We start from the raw sequence: 6,718 nt of genomic DNA, 5'->3' as shown, positions 1-6,718 counted from the left end.
GGGGGGGGTTTTGGGGGGGAGGGGGGAAGGTCCCCCCCCCCCCCCAATATTTATACCATGGTTAATGGAAACCTAGTATCAGGCTTGATTAAAAATTTTTTGTCTCATATTTACATCATATAGTTAAGAAATATCACACGAGCAATAGGCTAAGTGCAATATCACACGAGTGCAAATGTGATACTGTTCTTATACAACAGTTCAGTAAGTAAGAAGTTAATATTGTGTTATTTTAGACAGTGCTTGGCTCAGTTTTGTCAATGAAAAAAAGACAAAGCAGAACTGTTCGTCTCCGAGCAACACACAACGGCATTTCATTTCTTAATGCACGTTTTAAACGAATTGGGTGAACCATTTGGCACGTTGAACCATTGGCCATAGGCGCCTTGGATTTGAAGCGCCGCTGCACAGACCGATCGGTGTATGACATCAAAGTACAGCAAGAGCGATTCAAAAGCATAAGGAGCCATCTGCTCTCTATAGCTCTTGCGGTACTTTGATGTCACACAACGATCGGTCTGATGGTGATGATCCGCTTCAAGTCAAACAAGCCTAATAATTCAATGGACCATTCATAAAGAACCATTTACTTTACTCCTGAATGAATCAGCCATTTGAACGAATCAAATTAATGAATAAATGACTCGATTACTTCATCATTAAGACATTTACCACCACCTACTGGCAGTTTTAGTTTATTATTTAGAGTATCATTTCATTAAAGAAATAATTTCAGATTTCCATAGTAATAATAAAAATTAATAAAATCAATTATTAAAGGTATAGTTCACCCACCCAAAAATGACAATTGTGTCATGATTTACTCACTCTCATGGTCCAAAAGAGTATATGTAATACATTTGATCAAGCAAAATATTTCTTGCCGAAGCTACTTTTTGTAATGTCCGTTTGATGCTTTACACAACAATGACTTTAAATTATCTTCTGGGAGTCATTTCTCAGCCAAATTTGATGTGTGATTAATTTGTGATTAATTAGATTAATTAATTGCCACATCCTGTAATTAATTAGATTAAAAAATTTTATTGTTTACCAGCCCTAATATATAGGCTGTATATATATATATATATATATATATATATATTCATGTATTCCATTCTACCCCAAACCTTTAAAAAACACATTTAAGGTCAGTCAAAATTGCCTCTGCTCCAAGCATTAATGAAAACACTCTCAACAGAACTATGTGTCAAAGGATTTACCAGAAACTCGACTATTACAGCTCAGTGTCATCTAAATGACACACTTATTGGCACAGAACAAGCTTCACAGATGGGGCCATGCTGTAAGCATATGACATTGAACAACATGATATTTAATGACCTTTCCGTAAGTTGTTTAAAAACCTCTCAATGTATATTACTTATAAATAGCTAAATGTTTTATCTGTCACTTTCCAGTCATTTATTTATTCAGCCATTACTTTGTCATCCTCTGCAAAATCTCAGACCAAATCAGTAAAGAATGTCAAAGTGCCCCGGCTCAATGTGAACTGCGGGGGGGGGGAATGAACGGTGAGTGACTGGCAGCGGTGTCTGGACAGGTGCCCCTAATTGGCAGGTGGAGCTCTCGGCATCAGCCGTGGCTGCTGAGACTAATGATGAGTCAGGCCGGACTGGCAGCAGAGAAGCGTCTGGAACGTCTCTGTCTACTTGCACAGTGACAGAGTTGCCGGGGATGATGTTGTTTCAGGCTGATTAATTTGAGTGGCGGGTCCAGTCGTGAAGAAGGAGTGTTAAGCTGGGGTGGGGGAGTGGAGCTGTGTGGGCTGTGACATTGTCCTTTATTATCAGATAACCTTAGTGGCAGCAGCCTCAAGCAAATGAGACAGTCCCCCTGGGAAGGATGGCAGTGGAGAGCTTCTCTTCGGCATGTCATATTACATCTGCTGGTACTTTGTGACAGGTGAGAATACACTTACATGGGCACAGGTAGGTTTAGCGGTTTAGGTGAGCCCAAAGTCTACTGTGGCCAACATGAAAGTCAACATGAAGTCAGAATTGACCCCATTACTTATTCAATGTTAATTCCAGGAGTTTTTGTGAATAATTTCCTCATTTAAGCAGTCTCCATGATTAAAAATGTAACTTGTTCTAACTTTGACTTTCCTTTTCAGATGATGCCACAAATATTACTTATTTCTTCATCCCATCCTCTCCAACCATTTGATTTCATCGTGGTATGTAACATCTACTTTGCACAATCCAATCAATCCCAATGGACAATACCAACGTCCTATTTTATTTTGGAAGGAAATAGGTGTCAGAATTCAGAAATAAGTTTCATGTTGATGCCTGGTTTTATATTAAATGGGTGGATCATTTCTTATCCACTCATTTTTTAATGAGTCATTTTTTAATTTACTACAAAAGAATCGAAAATTTCAACCACAGTCTTCCTTAGGGCTGCACGATAAATCAAAATGGAATCGAGATCGCGATTCGACAGAAGCTGCGATTGTCATGTGTATCTTTCAGCGAAGCACGGTTCTGTGATCAGCAGTAAATCTCCATCCAAAGGCCAGAGGACGCTCTCGCGCTGAAACTCCAAATAGACCTCGCAGAAGAAACTATGGTTTCAGATGGAGCAGCATTTACTTCACGGAGCCGTAGTTCACTGAGAAGCTGTGCAAACAGCTGTCATTATCGCGAACGATTTCTTCGGTTTCAGAATGGTGCAATAAAATCGTCTGGGAAGGTTTTTATTTTTTTTTATTTGTATTTTTTTCGTAACTTTTCAGTGAACTATGGCTATGTGTAGTAAATTCTGCTCCATCTGAAAGCACGTGATGATGATTTCCTGCTGATTACAGAACCGGCTTTGTTAACTAAATGCGCATGACAATCGCATATGATTAATTGTGCAACCCTAGTTTTCCATCAGATTTACAATCATGGACTGTGTGTAGCAGCATCCTGTGATGGAAATTATGTGGTGTAAATGACATTTTAACACATTGGCTCTGAACAAGGGGGCCAGGATGCCCTGAGTGGCCTAAAGATGCCTTAAAATGTAAAAAAATAAAATAAAATTCTACACCAGGGTGCCCAATCATGTTGATAATTAAAGATGACTGCAGGGTTGGAACTGATCACTGGAGGTAGGTAGAGAGGTTTGTGCAAAAATCTATATTTCTATTTAAAGTTTTTTTTTAACATTTCATAATATTTTTATAATTTAAGATAAATTACATATTGATTGGACAATAAAAATGTTTTGACGTCAAGTGACATTTAACACGCTCTCATGGCAACGTGTAACGATTTAACATTTCAGTGAATTGATGGAAAATTCTTATTCAGTTATACTGACAGTTAGGTTTTAAGGGTGGAATTAGGGGTGGACTTTCATGCTTACATTTTTCTAAAGTCATATGTTACTGTGCAAATCAAATCATACACATTCATGGGAATTTGCCACTAATTTCCCCAAATTGTAAAATAGGTGTAACAATTGTGACAATGTGACAAAAAGTAACTGAAAAGTAGCAAAAGCAAATGACAAAGTTTTAGACAAAAACTGTATGAATATGCTCTAACAAACCTCTAACCTATTTAACAAAAATAAAAAAAGCTGAAAATTTTTTAGTTTTAAAATCAACCCCTTGGACATAAAAGTGCTTGATGTTGAAGAAACACTCTCACATGTTTGTGAAGATTACAGAGGTCTCAAAGTGAATTTTTGGCTAATTTAAGGCAAATTTTTGTATGATCCTGCAAATTATTTAACACAAATTTGTAAAGTGATAGCAGATATTGCATGCCTCTGCACGCTTCTCCATGACCGTACTCTCTCTTGCTGATGTTTTAAACGTAGATGCATGTTGAAAACCAAAGAGAATTTGCTTTGAGTGATACTGCGACTTTCATCTCCAAGCTGTTTGTACTGGATCCCTTCATGAGTGGAGCTGCAAATTTCATTAATGCGTGGCGCGTACTTCAAGAGCGCACTGAGATCAATGCAACATTATTCATAATGACAATAGCAGGCAACGGTTGTGCTGGAGCAGAAAACAGTCTTGGTTTTAGGTGAGGAGTCATGCTATATGCTGCTGTCTCGCTGTATTTCTACACATTCCTTGAAAGTCTCTGGTGACAGAAAGTGACATTTAAAGGGGTCCTATTATGCTTTTTCACTTTTTCAACTTTAGTTAGTCTGTAATGTTGCTGTTTGAGCATAAAAAATCTGCAAAGTTACTGAGTTCAAAGTCCACTTCAAAAGGAGATATTTTATTGAACAGAAATCACTTTAAAAAAAACTACAAAGAACGACTCATTTGGACTACAACGCATATTTTCCGGGATTTGTGATATCACAACTATCGACGAATGGGATGAGACCTGGTTGAGCTGGACTAGAGAAGGCAACGAGTGTTATCACTATGTCGGAGACACGCTAGCTTTCTCAAGGCAGACAAACTTAGAGTGGTTACAATCATCCGGGTTTAAATCGCGCTCAAATTTATTTGATATTGATGCAATATTTACACTGAAGCTCGCAGGCAGCTTTGGTAAGGGGCATGACATTTCCCGACCAGGTGCCGAGTGCTGCCAATCACAACACACACTGGCCAGGCTAACCAATCACAGCACATTTCGTATTTCAGAAGGCAGGCCTTCATTTGATACAGGAACTATTCAAGCCGCTCATGCCAGACTGGGGAGAGAGGTGTTGCAATAATGTAAAATATGTGAAAAATAATGTTTTTTTTTCTGAACAACCAAGTATGAGAGCATGTTCTAGTACACCCCCAAAACAAAATCAAGACTTTGTAAAAGAGCATAATAGGACCCCTTTAAGCATTTCTTTTTGACTTGTGAAATCTAGATCACCGCAAATGCTGTGCTGTCACTGAATGTTAAATGTGCAATGTCTTTGAGCAAAAGTATGGTTGGACTATGCAGCCAAACAATGAGCCACCAGTTTAAATTCAAATAATTAATAGCAACAAAATGGAATAAAAAAAAAAAGAATGCTTTGAGGTGGTTTAGACCAAATTACAACAAATAACCAACACTTTGGCAAGACCTGAAATATGCAGTTGGTCTAAAGGGCTGAAGATACATTGATTTAAATATAACAAGCACAACATGTTTACACGAACAGTGTCATATTCATGTATCAAGATCCCAATTTTTATGCATTAGCTTCAATTCTGGAAGTCACTAAGATTGTGTGTTTGAAAACCAAAATAATTATGTAATATTTTTACAATGCTACATGTTTTCTCAAACTATCTGTACTCCTTCAGTTAGCAATAATTCACTGTTTGCCTCAAACTTTTCTTTCTACCTGTAACATAGCTTGCACAAAGACGAGGAATAGCAGAGGACAAAGGGGAGGGATGGAGGTTCAGGCCATGAAGTAACAATGGGCTTGGATTATGGAGCAGAGCCAACAGAGGGAGGAGGAGCCAGGAGAGGTCCATTTTATACACTAAATTGTATTTAATTTACAAAGCCTTTCACCCACATAATCTGTAAAAAAATATTAGTTCACTGTCTGGCGATGTGTTTATGCTGATAATGTAATTAAAGAAACAGTTTGTTTTTCAAATTTTCCATCGGACGTCATTTACTGGCTGTTGGCTCATTGGCTTGTGCGTTTTATATTTTGCATTTAAAAAATGTGACAATGAGCATCAATGCTTCTTGGATTTTGGGACTTCTTATGGAGCAAATATTTCAGTGCACTGGAAGGATTTTGCAATTGAGACCAATTTAAGCCATTAAAATGGCAGACATCTAGATATTTTTAGATAATCTCCAGACAAAATCTTGAAGGAAAGAGGAAGTGTTTTACCCCTGTACATATAAGGGACAAATTACATTAAATAGCATTTTTTAAAATCGGTATTCCAAAAGCATAATTTCCGTGGTAATCCAGAATACATCTTGTAACTCATAAGGCATTTTTTAAAAATTATTTATTTATTTTATTTTATTTTTCTGAGAGTGTGGATGTAATGCAATAATAATTCATTAACATCCTGATAAGTGTTCCTGTTTGAGTATCATTAACATTTCATAAGATGTTTTTGACTTTTGTAATTATATGCAACATCATGCTCAACTTGTTTCCCCAGAGAAAACAATACAATTACAAAATAATATTTCTCACCCTATGAAGTCATGGGTAATTGCATAAGACAATTAGAGGAAATTCTTGTTCTTGTTCTTTGGGAGAAACTTATGTAATGTGCTTATAATCGTTTAGAAATTATGAAGTTGGATGAGCATGATTAGAGCATCATACAAACTTCATCTCTGATATATGATGGTCTTAACTTGCTTGTGGTTAGACATTAATTTTGTTCATTTTATGCATCTATTGATAAGAGTGTTCTTTTTTTGTACATTGTCACCACTGGAAAAGTAACATGTACATAAGGACTTATCAAAATCCTTTATGTATGCTGTTAATAACTAATAACTAACAACAATTTGCTTGTACGCTAAAATCAATTAGCATATTAACAATATTATCTATGGTATATGCTCATGTTTAAGATGTCAGTCTGCATTACTTTAACTTATTTTTTCAAAATAGTGTTTAACAGTATAATTCCTGATGAAAAAAAACTATATTACCAGCAGAGAAATCATCACCAATCAGAGAATTAAAACAACTCCCATGAAGCACTGCAAATGACGTGATAGTCATTCTCCCTTATTCCATTTTCATTCACAATACTTTG

At 36.6% G+C, this 6,718-nt stretch overlaps 1 long non-coding RNA gene across 1 annotated transcript; it reads left to right on the top strand.

The window, feature by feature from the left end:
- The first annotated feature begins 1,818 nt into the window (after positions 1-1,818).
- Positions 1,819-5,536, top strand: LOC107561704 (uncharacterized). Its single transcript, XR_001605894.1, has 3 exons — positions 1,819-1,926; positions 2,138-2,200; positions 5,325-5,536. It is a non-coding gene; the product is annotated as an uncharacterized lncRNA (long non-coding RNA).
- The last annotated feature ends 1,182 nt before the right edge of the window (positions 5,537-6,718 follow it).

Source organism: Sinocyclocheilus grahami, unplaced genomic scaffold, assembly GCF_001515645.1.
Source record: "Sinocyclocheilus grahami isolate Dianchi unplaced genomic scaffold, SAMN03320097.WGS_v1.1 scaffold788.1, whole genome shotgun sequence".
Classification (NCBI taxonomy): domain Eukaryota; kingdom Metazoa; phylum Chordata; class Actinopteri; order Cypriniformes; family Cyprinidae; genus Sinocyclocheilus; species Sinocyclocheilus grahami.
Note: the sequence above shows the minus strand (reverse complement) of the source record. Positions and strands in the feature narration are given on the sequence as shown.